General features: G+C 35.7%; 1 protein-coding gene across 2 annotated transcripts in view; it reads right to left on the bottom strand.

The window, feature by feature from the left end:
* The window catches only part of BMPR1A (bone morphogenetic protein receptor type 1A), a 142,603-nt gene that overhangs the window by 74,110 nt on the left and 48,343 nt on the right, over positions 1-20,150 (bottom strand). Inside the window, exon 2 of one of the 2 annotated variants that reach the window (XM_024132058.3) lies at positions 9,932-9,999. The exons of the other annotated variant lie outside the window; for it this stretch is intronic. The gene's annotated coding sequence lies outside the window, so the exon portion shown is untranslated. The remainder of the gene's footprint in view (positions 1-9,931; positions 10,000-20,150) is intronic. 2 annotated transcript variants of the gene reach the window in all.

Here is a 20,150-nt window from a genome sequence, read left to right as displayed (position 1 = left end):
GTGGTGGAACATAATAATCAATGCATGGTCTGAACCAGGTGATAAATTCCCAGCCACCCTGAAGCCCATGTCCATAGCAGATATCAATACTTGTTTTAGTTCTCCTTACAATCAAGCATCAAAGATTTCACAGTCCTTCTTAATATAAACTCTCAAAAGCCAAGATGCCAAGATGTTTGAAATCCACCTACCATTCTTTTAAGAAGGAGAGAATAAAGAGAAGAACACAGGGTTAAGAGCATGGGCTTTGTAGCCAGACTGAGTACCAAGGTTAGAATCCTGGCTCCACCACTAACCTGTTGTAATACTTTGGACCAAGTTGCTTAACCTCCTTGGTATCCAATCTATAAAGCAGGGAGAATAACTGCATGTATCTGAAGGGTGAGGATCAAAGGAGTTAATGCAGGTATAGCACTTAGAACAGTGCCAGGCAAATGTAAGTACTTTCTAAGTGTAAGCTACTATTACTGTTTTCTATCAACAGGAAATCAACTGTATTCTCAGAGAGTAATGAGAGTTTTATATGAGGGAAAATAATATAAAATGTATAAAAATGTTGCTTAGGTACAGAAAACATTCTGAATCATTGATAGAAACAACATTCAGTACTTAACAATGCCTAATAGCATCAAATACTTGCTAGTTGATTTAAGAACAAAAGTGCAACATCAAACATATCATTCTCTATATTTACTGAACATTTATTATGTGCCAGTTACTGTACTAAATTCTATACATTTATTATCTTGTTTAATCTTAAAAATAAACTTTTTAGGCAGGTACCTCTACTAATTCCATATTATAAGAAAACTGAGGCTCAGAGTGGTTGAGTAACCTGACCAAAGTCACAGTTAATATATAAAGTAGGGCTGGGATTTAACCCAGGTCAGTCAGACTCCAGAGACTGTACTTTTAGTCTGAACTATGCTTTCTCCTTCCAAATCCTGAACCAACAGGCTTTGATATAACAATGAGATAAATATAAAATACTATTTTAAAATAATAAAATTATGGGAGGGTGATAGCTAAAGGGTATGAAGGTTTCATTATAAAATTTTTTTAATTGAAGTACAGTTGTACAATATTATACAAGTTTCAGGTGTACAATATAGTGATTCACAATTTTTTTTTATGATTCGCAATTTTTAAATGAAGGTTTCATTCTGAGGTAATGAAAATGTTCTAAAATTGACTACAGTGATGCTGCACATATCTGTGAATATGTACACAAACTGTACACTTTAAATGGATTAATTGTATGTTATGTAAATTGTAGCTCAATAAAGCTGTTTTAAAATATTCTTAATGGACTTCCCTGGTGGCGCAGTGATTTAGAATCCGCCTGGCAATGCAGAGGACACAGGTTCGAGCCCTGGTCTGGGAAGATCCCACATGCCACGGAGCAACTAAGCCTGTGCGCCACAACTACTGAGCCTGAGCTCTAGAGTCCATGAGCCACAACTACTGAGCCCGTGTGCCAAAACTACTGAAGCCCACGTGCCTAGAGCCCGTGCTCTGCAACAAGAGAAGCGACCATAATGAGAAGCATGCGCACCGCAATGAAGGTTGTCCCTGCTCGCCACCAACTAGAGAAAGCCTGCGCACAGCAATGAAGACCCAATGCAGCCAAAGATAAATAAATAAAATCAATATATTTTAAAAAATATTCTTACTAAAATTAGGGTAGATGGTAATTAGGGTTTTATCCACACACAAAGTGATACAGATTAAGAGAGAGAGGTTTGAATTTATTTAGGATAGAAAAATAATTATTTTCAGAACCAAAAGATTTATAATCATTAAGAAAAAATTAAATATATACCTATACTTAAACTAGACCTAAATAATGAAGGCAATACCTGTGGGTAACCATGATGTAACAGTGATCCCCTTCTAAACAAGCCCAACATTTTGACAAGAGAGGGAAAATAACACATCCATCACAAAGATACTCACTTTTAGCAAGGGGTGCAGTATAAAATGTAGGCAATAACATGAAGTTTTTGAAAGATGTAATGAAGCTAATGATAAATGAGGATAACCTCTATAGAGGGCAGTTTAGCAACATGCATCATGTACCCACTAGCCCAGCAATTTTAGTTAACAGAGATTTTTATATTTCACTAATAAAAATCTACCAAAAAAATCATGACATTCATTTAGCTATGTGAATGGTCTTACAACACTCTTAATGATAGCAAAAGAAATAAAACAGAAATAATCTAAACAAACTATAGTAAATTCACATACTATTATCATGATAGTTAACATTTATTAAGTGCCAAGAATTATTTTTTATGTACAATCTCATTTATTACTTACAGCAACCCTAGGAATTAGATAAGAATTAGATAAGAATGCCATCTTCGTTTTCCAGTTGAGGAAACTATAACCCAGAGTAGCAACTTGCTCAAAGTCACACAGCTAGTGAGTAATTGGAGCCAGGATTTCTACCTGGGCAGTTTCAACACTGCCAATTTGTGTGGCTACTATATTGTATTACAGAAGAATAAGGACTTGGAAATATACTCACAATATACTAAAACAGAAAAAAATCACATATCAAAACAACAGGCATAGTATGATCCTTCTTTTTTTTAATGCATTAAAAAAAAAAAGATGAAACAGATATGGCCCCAAATTTAACAGTGGGTATCTCTGAGAGGTGACATTACAGTGGATTATGACCTTTCTTATATTTTTCTGTATTTTCCACATTTTGTATTGCAAGGTAAATTTTTTAAAGTGAGGTTCTCAAAAAAAAAGTAAAAAGATAATGACAATTTCAATACTGCAGAAAGCACAAGTAATTAAAAAACATGGAGGAAGCTGCTAAATTTGCTAAATGGGATGCTGACGAATTCAAGGGAAGTGGTAGAGGCAAAATGGCAATGGCAAGGAAGAAGTATGTTTAAAAAGTGACAGGAGCTATTCAGGTATAGACTACCATTTTGAGAAGTTCAAAGATGAGAAGAAGAATGGTATATAGCCTCAAGGTAATAACAGTGTCAAAGGAAGGTTTTGCTGGTTTATTTTCAATTTCAAGGAAATTTGATCATGGTTGTAATCTAACTGGAAATAGCCTGTCAAGGATTCATGTCAAAACAGACAAGGAGCAGGAGGTCTCAACGAAGACAAGGATTTAGCCTTAGAAAAGGGGAAACTTTTTGTGAGACAGGAGAGAGAGAAGAGAAAGACACATAAAAAGAGATCTTTGAGATGAGGAGAAGAAATTTACAGAACTTATATTTGGTACCTTCAAACTTCTCTAAGAAAGAGAATGAAGTCATCTTCAATAACTGAAAGGGTGGGGATTAGGCACAGGGAGAGATGTACGGAGTAGTGGGAAAAAATGTTGGAAAGCAATTGGATTTACGAATTTGCCAGCACTAGCAGAAACCATCTACCTAATTATCACATGACCATAAAAGAAAGTACTGAAGGAAGGTAGGAAAATCACTTCTTTTTCACAGTTAGCATGCACGTTAAACTGCACCATTCAAAACCAGGAGAATCTGTGGTATATCTAGAGACAATACCCTATTATTAATCTCTAGGATAACAACCACTATAATAATCTATGAAGTTGATGTTACAAAGTGCCATCACTTTTAGCAGATGACATGCATTGTCAAAGGAAGCACCAGAGTTCAAGCATAAATTTCTAATTTGACAATAAGAAGGTAGTTTTCTAGGAAAAATCAAGTTGCAAAGATCTGAAACTTGGTATAACTGAAAAGTTTTCCCAAGACAGGTAAATGGTACATATACACAAACCTTTCTGAAGCAGCTTAAAAAAAATAAGTAGCAATCAAGCTCTTCATTCTATGCGAGGATGGAATAAAAGAAAATCTATGAGGTAGGGACTCTTTTCATACAATGAATATTTAATGAGTGCTAACTACACGTCACATGAACAATTCTAGCCTAGGGATATAGCAATGAACAAAAAGAACGAAAAAAGCCCTGCCTTCTTGGAAATTACATTCTGTTTTACTGTCTGTGTCTTATGAGGTTAAGTAATTTCTCTTTGCAGCCACATCTAGTAGGTGGCAGAGACAGATTCAAATTCAGATATGTTAGATCAAAAGAACATGCTCTTGCACTCAGGTATGATTCCAGCATATATAAACCACTGCTTAACAGAGGAAAAAAAAATAACTTCTACATTTATCTATACTTTTCAATAACACTTATTTTAAGAAGAATTTCAAACACTGTACCATTTTGCTTGTACTACTTCTCTCACTATAGGCACACTTTTCCTTCCATCAACTTGTAAATTTTAAAATAAAGGAAAACTGAGCTAGCTGAAAGTAATATCTTCTCACCTGCTCCCTTAAATTACTAACCAAAGAACTATTCATGCTTCAGCACACTTCTTAAAATATACTGGGGGAATGCGGGATAGGGGAATATTAGAGATGAGCCTCATCACAAAGAGTATGTGCTAATCTTTTCCTTTTATTTGTATTGTCATTATCTGCATTATGTTAATATGCAAACAACTCACCGCTACTATTATTATTCTCTTTCCCTTAAGGAGCTCCTTTCCTATTAGAAATTTCCAGCAAATACCTGGTGATCCTTGGGTACTGTTCATGTAACAGTGAAGCACAGGAACTCTGACTGGACAACGCTGTGGGTATAGGAGGGCTTGTAAACTAGTGGGCTTCACTGTAGGGTAACTGGGCAATCACCTGCCTGTGCAGATATGGAGACCCTCGAATGTAAGGCTCTGCTGCTCTTTTCCCTGGAGTCAGTTTCTTAGAAGAGTCCTCCAGTCTCCTAGATGGAGTATACACTTCTGACTGCCCCTGCTCTGCAAACAAGTGGGAAAAGTAACATGGGACAAAAAGTAAGGGCACATCTTCTGATACAGTAAGCAGACTTTTGCTTAATCCTCATTTACAGTGTTTTCCTATTCTGTATTCTCTCCAAATCTAGGGTCTCACTGGTTTAGTTTCTCTAAACACTCAAACATCCAACTTCTGCCAGGACTACTGAATTTGTCCAGGTTGGTTCGGCACTGTCCAACATAAAGATAATACTGCAAATGCGACTACATGTGTTAATTTAAAATTTTCTAGTGCCCCCATGAAAAAAACTAGAAAAAAAATCTGAAATTAATAGATTTTGTTTCACCCAATGGATCCAAAATGTTATTTCAATATAATAAATATAAAAATTATTAATCAGATATTTTCTTTTCTTTTTTCATAGTTAAACTTCCAAACCTGGTATGTACATTACAATTAAAGCACATCTCAGTTAGGGCTAGCCACATGTTAAGTGTTCAGTAGCCACTGAACAACTCCAAAATTTCAGTGGCTCAACACAACAAAAGTCTACTTCTGTCTCATGTAAAATGTCCAACATAACAAGCAGGATCTGTTTCACAGTCATCCAAGGACCCAGACTGACTATCTTGTTCTTGTATCAAATGAAACATATGGCTAGGTACCTTCCAGATAAAGAAAAAGACCAGCAACTCTTCATGGACTTTTCACTATGTCAACACAGAAATAACACACACCTCCCCTCAAAGTCCAGTGGCCAGAATCAGTCACATGATACCACCTAACTTCAAGGAAACAAAGGAATTAAATGTTCCCATATGCCTGGAATGAAAGGAGAACTGAATGTAGAAGAGTACTAAGAAGTCATTACCACAGGCAAGCACTTGGCTGTGAGGACAAGTGTTAGAAGATGATATAAGCCCTAGATCCCAGGGTATACCTGTTTTCTTATAAAGATTTTTAAACCTGTTTTCAGAGTGTCTTTGATGAACTTCTCAGTAGACTACACACGGCTGAGGAAAGACCTTCTGAGCTTGAGGATATGTCAGGGAAAATCTCCAAAATTGAAAGGCAAACCAAAAAAACACCAAAAAAGAACAGAGTATCAAAGAACTGTGGAACAACTAGAAAAGACGTAACATATGCATAACAAGAAGGAGAAGTAATACAAAAAGGAGAAGAAAAAGAGAAAGGAACAGGAAACATACTTGAAACACTGACTGAAAATTTCTCCAAATTAATGTTAGACACCAAACCACAGATCCAGGAAGTTCAGAGAACACCAAGCAAGATAAATGACCAAAAAATTACACCTATATAGATCATTTTCAAACTAAAGAAAATAAAAGATTAAGAAAAAATCTTGAAAGAAAATAGAGGGAAAAAAACACCTTATCTATAGAGGGGCAAAGATAAGAATTACAACTGACTTCTCTTCAGAAACCATGCAAGCAAGAAGAGAGTGCAATGAAATATTTAAAGTGTCAAGAGAAAAAAAAAAAAAAACCAACCTAGAATTCTGTACCCTTACATGGACTATTCACCAAGACAGACCACATTATGGTGGTATATAAAATATACCTTAACAAATTTAAAACAATAGAAATCATACAATATCTCCTCAGACCAACACAGAATTAAACTAGAATCAAAAATAGAAAGATAGTTGAAAAATGTCAAAATACTTAGAGATTAAACAATGCACTTCTAAAGGAAATGGGCCAAAGAATTTTCAAAAGACATTTAAGAATAATTTGAACTAAATGAAAATGAAAGCATAAATTTTCAAAATTGATGGGATGCAGCAAAAGCAGTGCTTAGAGGAAAATTTACAGCATTGAATGCATGTATTAGAAAACAAGAGAGATCTAAAATCAATAACGTTAAGGTGCCATCTAAAGAAACTAGGAAAAGAAGGGCAAATTAAATCCAAGGTAAGCAGATGAAAAGAAGTAATAAAAATCAGAGCAGAAAAAAATAAAACTGAAAACAGGAAATCAACAGAGAAAAATCAATGAAACCAAAGGTTATCTGAAAAGATTCTTTGAAAAGATGAATAAAATTGATAAAAAGAAAAATGACACAAATTACTAATATCAGAAATGAAAGAGACATCACTACAGATCCCATGGTTATTAAAAGGTTAATCAAGGAATACCATGAGCTCTATGCCAACAAATTAGATAACTTAGATGAAATGGCCCTATTCCTTGAAAGACACAATTTGCCAAAACTCACACATGAATAAACAGACTATCCAAAAAGGTCTACATTTTTAGAGAAATTGAATCATAATTAATAATCTTCCAAACCAGAAAGCACCAGGCCCAGATGGGTTCTCTAGTGAATTCTAGCAAACACTTAAGAAGATTATAACAATTCTCTATAATCTTATTCAGAAGATAGAAACAAAGGGAATACTTCCTAACTCATTCTACGAGGCCAGCATTACCCTAATACCAAAACCAGATAAAGACATGACAAAAAAACTAGAGACCAATCTCTCATAAACATATATACAAAAATCCTGAACAGAATATTAGCACATCAGGAATTCCCTGGTGGTCCAGTGGTTAGGACTCAGTGCTCTCACTGCAGGGGCACAGGTTCAATCCCTGGTCGGGGAACTAAGATCCTGCAAGCTGTGCAGCGTGGCCAAAAAAAAGAATATTAGCACATCAAATACAACAATGTATAAAAAGAATTTATACCATGACCAACTGGCATTTAACCCAAGTATGCAAGGCTGGTTCAACATTCAAGAAATCAACTAATTCAATCCATCACATCAGAAGACTAAAGAAGAAAAACCACATGATGCTATCATTAGATGCAGAAAAAGCATTTGAGAATATTTTACACTCGTTCACAATTAAAAGAAAAATCTCAGCAAACTAGGGATAGAGGGGAACTTCCTCAATTTGAAGAAGAACACCTACCAAAAACCTACAGCTAAACATCACATTTAACAGTGAGACACTCAAAGCTTTCCCACTAAGATCAGGAACAAGGCAAAATATCCCTTCTTACCACTCCTTTTCAAATCACACTGGAAATCCAAGCTAATGGAATAAGACAAGAAAAAGAAATAAATGGTATAAAGATTGGAAAGAAAGAACTGTCTTTGTTCACAGATAATGTGATCATCTATATAGAAAATCTACATGAATCAACGACAAAAAAACTCCTAGAATTAATAATCAATTACAGCAAAGTTGCAAGATACAAGGTTAATATACAAAAGTCAATTGCTCTCCTATATGCCAGTAATACACCCGTGGAATTTGAAATTTAAAAGTATCATTTACATCAGCACCCCCAAAATGAAATACTTAGGTATAAATCTAATAAAATACATATAAGATCTATATGAGGAAAACTATAAAACTAATGGAAAAAGTCAAAGAACTAAATAAATGGAAAGACAGTCCATGTTAATGAATAGGAAGACTCAATACTGTCAAGATATCAGTTCTTCCCTATTATCTATTAAGTCAATACAATCTCAGCCAACATCATATGTCACTAAGGAATTATAAATTAAAACAATCAGGTAAATGTTACCACACATTTATTAAAATGGTCAAAATCTAAAGCACTGACAACATAAAATGCTGATAAGGATACAGAGCAAAGGGACCCTCATTCATTGCTGATGGGAATGCAAAATGACATAGCCACACTGGAAGAATTTGGCAGTTTCTTACAAAAACTAAACATACTATTAGCATACAATCCAGAAATCCTGCTACTTGGTATCCCAAATGAGTTGAAAACTTGTGTCCATACAAAAACCTGCACAAAGATGTTTAAAAGAACTTTATTCATAATTGTCAAAACTTGGAAGCAATCAAGATGTGCTTCAGTAGGTAAATGCATAAATAAGCTGTGGTATATCCAGACAATGGACTATTATTCACTGATTAATATAATTCATCAACACATTTTAAACATTTTAACAACTGTAAAATCAAGATACGTCTTAAGATTAATATCACATCATTGTTTAATAGGTATCATTTATTTTCTTTCTTAATGGTACACAGAATAACAGTACATCAGTGCCTAGGAATTACACAGATATATATTTTAAGGTTGATATAATACATTCCAGAATGTATACCTCAACTTCAGAAAGAACTGGACGAGTTTGCTAGTACTAACAACCAAATATTTCTCACATATATATATATAAAACTTGTCAGGTTTATAGTGTTATTAATACAATGTAAGTACTAGCAAAACCTGGCTTTTTATTAACTACTGTTCTTTCTACCATAATTACTAACTTTTTGCCAATTCTCTTTTATCTTTTTGGTAATATCTCCACTCCTGCAAAATCTTCCTGATCTGGCTTTACAGAGTCAACTGTAAAATTAACTCAAAGAACCGAATGAATTCTCCACTCTAGAAATATCCTTTAAAAATAAAACTCATCGGGACTTCCCTGGTGACGCAGTGGTTAAAATCCGCCTGCCAATGCAGGGGACACGGGTTTGAACTCTGGTCTGGGAAAATCCCACATGCCACAGAGTAACTAAGCCTGTGCGCCACAACTACCAAGCCTGTGTTCTAGAGCCCACGAGCCACAACTAGTGAAGCCCACGCACCTAGAGCCCGTGCTCCACAACAAGAGAAGCCACCACAATGAGAAGTCTGCGCACCGCAACAAAGAGTAGCCCCTACTCACTGCAACTAAAGAAAGCCCACGTGCAGCAGCGAAGACCCAATGCAGCCAAAAATAAATAAATAAAAAATAAAACTCATCAATTCTGTTCATTCCTATTCCACTAGTTAATAAAAGACTGCTGTTGCAAATTATAAATTTCTGTGGACAGTGCCACCAACTGACAGAAGGGTTCAAGAAAAACCTGGCAAAACTCCAGGAACTACAATGTACTTCACCCACTCATAAGGAAATACACACTTTGCTTTCTTTACCACCACAATTTGCAATTAGAAAAATGTAGTGATACAATCCTTGAAGAAACATCAACATTTTTTCAGCCCAATTCTAACAAAATAAAATGCAAATGACTAGTGAGAAATAATTATATCTGAACTAACCCACAGAATATAGAAGACCCTTTTTTGGTTTGTCTGTTTCATTGGTGAAATACCAGTAAACTTACTTTGGCTTATGGCTGTTCAACTGAAGTGCAAATGAATTTGTGAATGGGCACATTCAAGGATCAAGTATCTAAAAGTAAACAAATCAATATTATCCACAATGAGAAACAGTTTTTAAAAATTATAATCAGTATCTTCATAGGGGTATGGATTACAAAGGTATGCATTTTCTAAAACTGATTGAACTGTATACATAAGATCTGCACACTTCACTTTATATATATGTTTACATATATATACATATCATACTTCAATTTTTAAAACTTAATAAATTAGAACATGGAATGGGGAAGAGCAAAAATAAAAAAATAAAAATCCTGTGGGGTTGGATGAGAATTGACGGTGTTAGTATAAACTAAAATTATTTTTTTTTAAATAATATAATAAAAAATATAGTTCCTAACGATGTTCACTGGAAGGGACTGGAAGCAATGACACCAGTACTAATGAGAATACCTAATGCCCAGATCTTGGTTTCTATATATTGTTTCTCCACTAAGAGAAACCTGGCCTCCTTAGAGACATGACTGATTCTGCCCCACCCATAGATGGGACACAAAAGGTATAACATGAGCCTGGAACATCACTGTGTCAGAAAATGATAGGGCCACACCCAAAGGACACCAGAGCCAGGATGAAGGGACTCCCACTGTCAGAACCTGGGACAATATGAACATCAAAAAACATAAAGGTTGTAAATGAATGGATAAAGAGGATGTGGTGTATATATATATATATATATATATATATATATATATATCACATCCTCTTTATCCATTCATTTACAACCTTTATGTTTTTTGATGTTCATATTGTCCCAGGTTCTGACAGTGGGAGTCCCTTCATCCTGGCTCTGGTGTCCTTTGGGTGTGGCCCTACACACACACACACACACACACACACACACACACACCCCCCCCACACACACACACACACACACACACACAATGGAATACCACTCAGCCATAAAAAAGAACAAAATTTTGCCATGTGCAGCAACATGTATGACTTGGAGGGCATTATGCTAAGTGAAATAAGTGAGACAGAGAAGGACAAATACTGTATGATACCACTTTTTTGTGGAATCTAAAAAAAGTACAACAAACTAGTGAATATGACAAAAAAGAAGCAGACTCATAGAGAGCAAACCAATGGTTACCAGTGGGCAGAGGGGAGGCAATATAGGAGTGGGAGAGTGGGAGGTACAAACTACTGGGTGTAAGATAAACTCAAGGATGTATTGTACAACACAGGAAATATAGTCAATATTTTGTTATAACTGTAAATGGAAAAGAAACCTTTTAAAATTGTGTAAAAGTTTTTAAAAAATTAAATACAAATAACAACAACAACAAAAAATAAGGGTTGTAATGGAATATAACCCACTGGATAAAGTAGAAGTCCATCAGTCCATATTGATGATAGCTAGATAGATAAAGAGAATAAATAAAGACGTAAAACAGTAAGATATTCAAGTATTCAAGTATCTCCCCACAGTCTGTTTATTAGTTGTAAAGGGGGAAACAGTGACTATACAATGAAGAAACTGGACATCACCCTAGCCAGGTAATCAAAACCAACATTACTAATGACAAGTAAGGTCAGACATATCATGCTTCTGAATGTGATAGCCTGAGAAAGGACACATCATCATTTATGTAGAATTCTGGCCAGAGATGGATCACCTAAATCTAACAGTGAGAAAACGTCAGATAACTCCAAATTGAGGAATACTGTATAAAATAACTGGCCTATATATGTATATATTTTAATTTCTAGCACTATTTTATTTATTTATTTATTTTTAATTAATTTATTTTATTTATTCATTTTTGGCTGTGCTGGGTCTTCGTTGCTGTGCGCGGGCTTTCTCTAGTTGCAGCGAGCGGGGGCTACTCTTCACTACAGTGCACAGCCTTCTCATCGCGGTGGCTTCTCTTGTTGTGGAGCACAGGCTCTAGGCGTGCAGGCTTCAGTAGTTGTGGCATGCAGGCTCAATAGCTGTGACTCGCGGGCTCTAGAGCGCAGGCTCAGTAGTTGTGGCGCACAGGCCTAGCTGCTCCGCAGCATGTGGGATCCTCCCAGACCAGGCATCGAACCCGTGTCCCCTGCATTGACAGGCGGATTCTCAATCACTGCACCACCAGGGAAGCCCATGGCCTATATTCTTAAAACATGTTACTGTCATGAAAGACAAAGGACAGCTAAGGAACTGTTCCAGATTAAAGAGACATGACAACTAAAAACGGTATGTGATCCCAGACTAAATCCTCTGCTGGGGGAGGCGGAGTCTAAAAAAGACTTGAGATAGTTGAGATAACAGACAAAAGTGTAATAGGTTAAAGTACTGTATCAATGTTAAATTTCCTGAATTTGATAACTTAAGTGTGATTACATATGAGAATACCCTTGTTTTTAGAAAACAGAAACTGAAATAGTAAGGGTAAAATACATACAACTTAATTCTCTCAAAGAGTTCATCAAAATAAATTGTGTAAGTGTAGATTAGGTAAAGGAAAGAAGTAGAGACTCAGAGAAGAATGCAAATGTGGAAAAATGTTAAAAATTGATGAATCCCAGATAAAGAGTATATGGGAGTTTTACTATGCTATTTTTTTTAAGGTTTTATTTTTTTAAATACATCTTTTTGGAGTAGAATTGCTTCACGATGCTGTTAGTTTCTGCTTACAACAAAGTGAATCAGCCATATGCATACATATATCCCCACATCCCCTCCCTCTTGAGCCTCCCCCCACCCTCCCTATTCCACCCCTCTAGGTCGTCACAAAGCACAGAGCTGATCTCCCTGTGCTATGCTGCTGCTTCCCACTAGCTATCTGTTTTACATTTGGTAGTGTATATATGTCGATGCTACTCTCACTTTGCCCCAGCTTTGCCCTCCACCCCGTGTCCTCAATCCTGCCGCTTCCCACTAGCTATCTGTTCTACTTTTGGTAGTGTATATATGTCGATGCTACTCTCACTTTGCCCCAGCTTTGCCCTCCACCCCGTGTCCTCAAGTCCATTCTCTATGTCTATGTCTTTATTCCTGCCCTGCCGCTAGGTTCATCAGTATCATTTTTTTTTTTTTTTTTAGATTCTATATAGCCAGGACATGGAAGCAACCTAAATGTCCATCGACAGATGAATGGATACTATGCTATTCTTGCATCTTTTCTAAGTATGAAGTAATTTCAAAATAAAAAGTAAAAATAAAAACATAAATGAATTAAGTTCATATGTTGTAGTCCTAACCTCCAGTACCTCAGAATGTGTCCTTGATTTGAAGATATTGTCTTTACAGAGGTCATCATATTAAAATAAGATCATTAGAGTGGGCCCTAATCCAATATGGCTGGTGTCCTTATAAAAGGGGGAAATTTGTAAAAAGACATGTGAAGGGCTTCCCTGGTGGCGCAGTGGTTGTGCGTCCGCCTGCCGATGCAGGGGAACCGGGTTCGCGCCCCAGTTTGGGAGGATCCCACGTGCCGCGGAGCGGCTGGGCCCGTGAGCCATGGCCGCTGAGTCTGCGCGTCCGGAGCCTGTGCTCCGCAGCGGGAGAGGCCACAGCAGTGTGAGGCCCGCGTACCACAAAAAAAAAAAAAAAAAAGACATGTGAAGAGACACAGGGAGAAGATGGCCATATACAGCCCAATGAATGCTTGCGGCTATGAGAAGTTAGGAAAGAGGCCTGGAACAGATCCTTCCCTAGCACCCTCAGAGGGAGGATGGCTCAGGCAACAACCTGATTTTGGATGTTTAGCCTCCAGAGCTGGGAGAAAATAATTTTCTACTATCCTAAGCAGAAACAAACAAAAGAATTAAAATAGTCAAACAAACAAAACACACCTACAGGACATTATGCTAAAATACATTAAATAATTTTTACAGACATCTGAGATATACTTTCACCAAATAAAGATGTTTAAAAAGCACAGATATTTTAATTAATCACTACTATTCAACAAATAAAGATTGAAGAAATCATCAAACACCAATCTTGCACTGTAAAGAAAATCATGTGATATAAATAACCAAAAAAAAAAAAAAGAACCAAACTCAATGCACTATCCTATTGATATAAGTGCTTTTAATGTAAACTAAATCCCATATGAGAATAAGTATACTAAAACTGATTTAACAGGTATCATTATTTAAAGACATATTTTTAAAAAATCTCCCACTAGAATCAACTAAAAAATTATTAAAACTAAAAGAAGAGTTAAACATGTGAAGTTTATTAAATATACACTTTTTCATATATTAACAAAAGTTTACAAAATATAATGAAAAAATAATCTCACTCACAACAACCTAAAAATATACTAAAAATTTTACTGAAAGTCAAAGACGACTAATAAAATAAGGCATACCACTTTATGAGTTAGAAAACTGTATACTGTAAAGACATCAGTTCTATCCAAGTCTATCAACAAATGTTAACAGGGTTTTGAATGGAATCAGACAAAAAGGACTCTAAAGACATTTGGAAAAATAAACTTTGGAGTATCCTAAACTTTTGGAAAAGTAACAAAGAAGTATCTGCCTTAGCATGTATTAAAATATACTGGAAGCTACATCAATATAAACAATGTGTTCTACTGTCAAGAGACACATTATAAGAGAAGGCCAAAAGTAGATCCAGATATATATAAGAATGTAATAAAAGCAGCATCTCAAATAAATAAAGGGTGTTGAATGTGCTGACCATTTGAGGAAAAACTGAATTGGATCCTTACCTCATGCAACAAAATTAATTCCAGATAAATAAAAGGTTAAGATTTAAAATGTGAAACTATAAAAGAACTTGAAAATACTATTGCAATGGGGAAGTAATTTCTAAATTTGACATTAAAAGCAGAAACCATAAAGAAAATGGCTGGTGTAAATTGTTATTAAAGACAACACTGAATATATTTTTTTGTTTTATGTAGCAATCTTAATAAACCTATAACATTATTACACTTATTATTATGCTTTTAGAGTTGTGGCTAGGGCAGTAACATCAGAGTATGTTATTCTACCCATCTGATTTCAGTTTAAAGGGAACAATTTTCTACTTTGATTTGACAATTGGCTTTTCCTGTAATGCTTAGGAGTTATTTGAGTAACAAAAAGTACTTAACTCCTATTTTTTCACACTTCTGTGTTTGTTATCTTTAGTTGGAATGAAAAAAAATCTAAAATTTGGGTAACTTCCTACAATTTGACACCAAGTTATCAAAATGTTATAAGTTTTTTAAATTGACTGAAGTTATTTAATATTCTAGGTGAAGAAATAAGAAGTACCTACAAGGACTTTTTTTTCGGCTTCAGACCCACTGGATCTGAGTGCTACTTGCACCTCAACTTATGTTATAAGCAAATGTTTGTTCTGCAGGGGGAAAAAATGCTTATTTAAATGTGATATTTCATGTCAAATTCCTAGATTCTTCTCCCTTCCCTTTACATCACAGTCATTCAAACATTTGCATTTGCAATACAGAGGCAAGAAGTATTCATAATGGAGTTCAGATTCTTTAACATGATTTTTACTTTCGAAATCCTCTTTTTTGTCCTTTCATAAATTAGCCTAAAGTGCAGGATAAAAGGTATAAAACCTGAGTTATAATACAGAATTTACACAGGACTTCAGGGATTAGGTGTAAAGCCTTAAACCAGCAAGAGTCCATTCCTCAGCCCTGACTTAGCATGTTCTTCAGCCACCATTTGGACTTCGCTGAAAGACCTGGAAGGCAACAGATTATTACAGCAGATAACAGTTCCATGCAGAGGAGTCAGTTATGTCAAATACCACTGAGCAGCTGACAATGAGGACAGAAAATCTGGCACATGGAAGCCATCAATGACACTGACAAGAATGGTTTTTGAGACATTACTCATGGCAAACAGGTAAATCGATGATACGAGCAGGTTAAATAGTCAAGGGAAGGTGAGGGAGAGAAGGTACTGCAAGTAAACAACTCCCCGATGCATGTGGCTACTAAGCAAGAGGCTGGAAGATGACTGTTTTCATACTAAGTCTATACTAGAGATTATTTGCTGATGGAAATAAACCAACGAAGAGGCAAAGACTAGAGAAAAGAGAGGAGAAATAGTCAAAATTCTCACTGATATCAAAACCAAATAGAGCTAACGAGGTGATGTTTATCTCTGTGCTTACATCAACCTCAACAGAAATAATTTAGCATTTTTGTAGAAGCTGCCCTGTAAATTTTGTGGTCATATTTTTTTAAGTTTTTTTGGAAAAGATTTATTTACTGTTTATTTTATTTTTATTTACTAAGACTATGTTGGGTCTTAGTAGCGGCATGCGGGATCTTCGTTGAGGCATGCAGGATCTTCCGTTGTGGTGTGCGGGCTTCTCTCCAGTTGTGGCATGCGGGTTTTTCTCTCTCTAGTTGTGGCACACAGACTCCAGGGCACGTGGGCTCTGCAGTTCGCAGCATGCGGGCTCTCTAGTTGAGGCATGCGAGATCAGTAGTTGTGGCATGCTGGCTTAGTTGCCCTGTGGCATGTGGGACCTTAGTTCCCTGACCAGGGATCGAACCCAAGTTCCCTGCATTGTAAGGCAGATTCCTTACCACTGGACCACCAGGGAGTCCCTCTTGGTCATATTTTCAACACTTAAGCAATATTTCCATATAAACTCATGTCTCCAAATTATTGGTGCTAAAACATACTAATTTCTTTGCTCTCTAAACACTCTAAGTAACTCAACATACGTAAGAGATTTTATGCTCAGGAAATTTCTCTTAATAATATGAGTTTTTTCCTTCATAGCAGCTTCACTAATTTTATTTTATTCTCATTTAAAAAAAATCCCTGTTGATGTTTGAGTTCGTGTTCTAGTAAAAGATTTTCATTACACATATTTTCCACACATCATATTAATCACAGTTCCTACTATGATTTTTTTCTTAAGTCCTAAACTGTGACCTTTGACAGATATATGTAAAAATGTTCTTTATTTTCACAAAGAATTAGGAGCTTTCCTATTTTTCTTAAAGCACAAACGGCTCTATTTTAAGTTTCCCTTTTTTGATAGAGTCAAAAAAGCACTGTCACTTTAGGATTGGGGAGACAACACAGAGTGCCAGATTAGAGCATCCTCTACTTAGCTCCACTGATTGTTGCAACTGGGGAACGTAGGTCCTATGCTGCCATATTCCGGTTTTTCAAAATAAGCCAGAGAGCTGGATTTTCTTTTTGGGAAATCTCCCAACTTTTAATTGTTTGTAACTAATTAAAGAAATACAGCGTAAGCCAAATATAGCATGCCCGCAGGCCAAATCCAGCTGAGAGGCCACCAGTTTACAACTTCAAGGTTAAAGAATCATAGTAGGTCTGCTTATTTTTCTTTCACATTTTTCTTGTTTTTAGGTAATTCTTCCCTCCAAAAAGGGATATCACAAGTTTTTCTATAATATACCCATTCAGAGATTCAAAGCAAGGTTAAATAAGCTCCACCATCACCAAGTGCCATTTAACATCTGTCTTTTTAAAAGTAATATACCAAATTTGCATTTTGATACTAGTTTGCAATGGGAAAGAAATTCATCTTTAAATTTTCAGTTGCTTTTGTGAAGGGCAGTTTTCTTACACCTACAAGATAATTAACATTTATAGCACACCTACAGTGTGCAAGGGACCCTACTAAACACTCACATTTGGGTATTTCATTAAAGCCTAAATTACCTTGTGAAGTAGATTTTATTATCTCATTTTAGAGACAACTTGCAACAGTTCACAAACTTCTCAGTTTTTGTTTCTCAGCACTCAGAATCCAGCAGGTTAGGCTTGTTTTTTGACAAGTATCATCAATCAAGAATAATTACAACCATTTTAAATCACAGTAACAAAAATGCAAAGCAAAAGTACTGAAGAATGATATCCTTTGAAAATACAGCTAAACCTTAAATTCATCTAATAAATTCTTCACTTTCATTGATCTTACAATCACTGAAATAGCCAGTTATTTTTAAGACAAGTAAAACTGAAGTCAGCTCTGCTATTTGGTTAATATGTTTCTTTCCAGGGTCTCTAAAAAGACTAAAAGTTTTATAGAATCAAAGCTTTTTTCATTAATTAAAGAGGACTAAAAAAAAAGAACACTGGCTGCTGCCACAAAGGAGTTACTCAACATGTGTGGTGGGCAAGGCACTGTGCTCAGCCCAGTAACACAAGGAACCAAGTAAGATTCCCTCCTCACATAGAGCCTTAACAGTTTCTAAGAATGGAAACAGAACAGATCCTTTTAAAAATGTTCATACAAATTATAATTTAATTACAATGATGATAAGTGCCAAAAAAGAAATGTAAAACAAGGTATTATGATAGCTTTGACAAAGATGTTTAAGTAAAAGACATTACTGGGCAAAATCTCAATACAATAAGGGGGATAAAAAGACAACTGCTCTGTTACAGTGAAGTTGCTCCTTTAAAAATATTACAGTCTGGGCCCAGAAGGACCAGGGGCTCCCCTGGGTCCCCAGCTCCCCCAGGAGAGAGAAGGGTCATGCTGAGAGCACTCTGGGACCCAGGGCCACCTGCAGGTTTGGCTCAACTTCACAGCAGCCAGGCCCTGGACACCCTCAACCACAGCAGAACATCTGCCTGTACTTTCTTCCCTAAAGTCATTTTGATTCCTCTTTTTAGTTTAGCTCCTGTTACTTAATTGATGCTGCAAAAGTTCTTATTGAAGTTTGATATAGTATTATAATTGTAAAATAGTGTTTTTTAAATTAAAAACTTGTTTAATATAATTCACATGAATACATAGTTCCAGGTCGTGAGACCCTCTAGAAATACATAGGTCTTTATTAAATTTTAATAAAGAATTGCTATTTACTACAACCATCAGTGAAATTTGACATGGTAGAAATGTTTAAACAATAAAACCAATTTGTATGCTAATGACTGTTACTATAAATCTATATATAAATTTACCTGAATAAATTTCTTTTTGGCCATGCCAAAAAAAAAAAATTACAGTCTGAAGGCTTACATTAAAATGCTATTAGTACATAATTCTATTTATATTTCATATATGCTAATGTTAAGTTTCTATGTGTAAGTCTTCACTTTGATGTTTTTAAAGCCATTCTTTTCCCTGCAAGACACACGCAGGTAACCTCAATATTTAAGAAGTAAAACTCTTATCAGGATTTAATTCCAAAGCTCAATGAACAAAAAATAATTAATACATTATGTATTTATAAAAATTAAAAACAGACAAAACCAATAACATTTATCAAATAATGTGGAGAAAATGGTTAAAATGCTTTTATTGATAATGTGTTAAACAATATTAAGTTTTGAAGTATGGATATTGTAATAAATTTGTCAATTACTTGGTTTTTGCAAAGATATAAAAATAACATGGGTTAGGAAGCTACAAAAGTAAAGCATTAAAATGGGGCACAGTTTTCTAGTAAAAAATTGGTACCATAGGAATAAATACAAAACTTTTAAAAATATGCTTAAGAAAATGTGTCCAGGGACTTCCCTGGTGGTCCAGTGGTTAAGAATCTGCCTTTCAATGCAGGGGACATGGGTTTGATCCCTGGTCAGGGAACTAACTAAGATTCCACATGCCGGAGGGCAACTAAGCCTGCATGCTGCAACAAAGAGTCCATGCGCTGCAATGAAAGATCCCGCAGGCGCAACAAAGACCCCGTGTGCCGCAACTAAGACTTGACGGAACCAAATTAATTAAATAATTAATTTTTTAAAAAAAGAAAATGTGTCCAAAATGTCTCAACTCTCACTAGCAATTAATGATTTTTATGTCAAAATAACAAATAGCAAATGTACAAAGTGTTCAAATACAATAAAAGATTCAAAACTCAAAAATATCTCATGAGATTTATCTCCATTCTACATCCAGTTTTTTAAATATATAAATATATTCACTCAATGATTTAAATAACAAGATCCTAGAGCAGCATACTCTATGTTCTCACAGGTTACTTTCAAACATCTTCCCTGCTTCATGCAGTCATAGATTTTTAAGCAATGTAGGGAACCACACATCAATTGTTTTGGAACACGTTCTATTCTTTTTTTTTTTTTTTTTTTTTTTCTTTCTTTTTTTTTGCGGTTCATGGGCCTCTCACTGTCGTCGCCTCTCCCGCTGCGGAGCACAGGCTCCGGACGCGCAGGCTCAGCGGCCATGGCTCACGGGCCCAGCCGCTCCGCGGCATGTGGGATCCTCCCGGA

The sequence above is a fragment of the Physeter macrocephalus genome, chromosome 20 (genome assembly GCF_002837175.3).
Source record: "Physeter macrocephalus isolate SW-GA chromosome 20, ASM283717v5, whole genome shotgun sequence".
In the NCBI taxonomy this organism is placed as follows: domain Eukaryota; kingdom Metazoa; phylum Chordata; class Mammalia; order Artiodactyla; family Physeteridae; genus Physeter; species Physeter macrocephalus.
The sequence above is the reverse complement of the archived record's forward strand: the minus strand, read 5'-3'. Positions and strand labels throughout refer to the sequence as shown.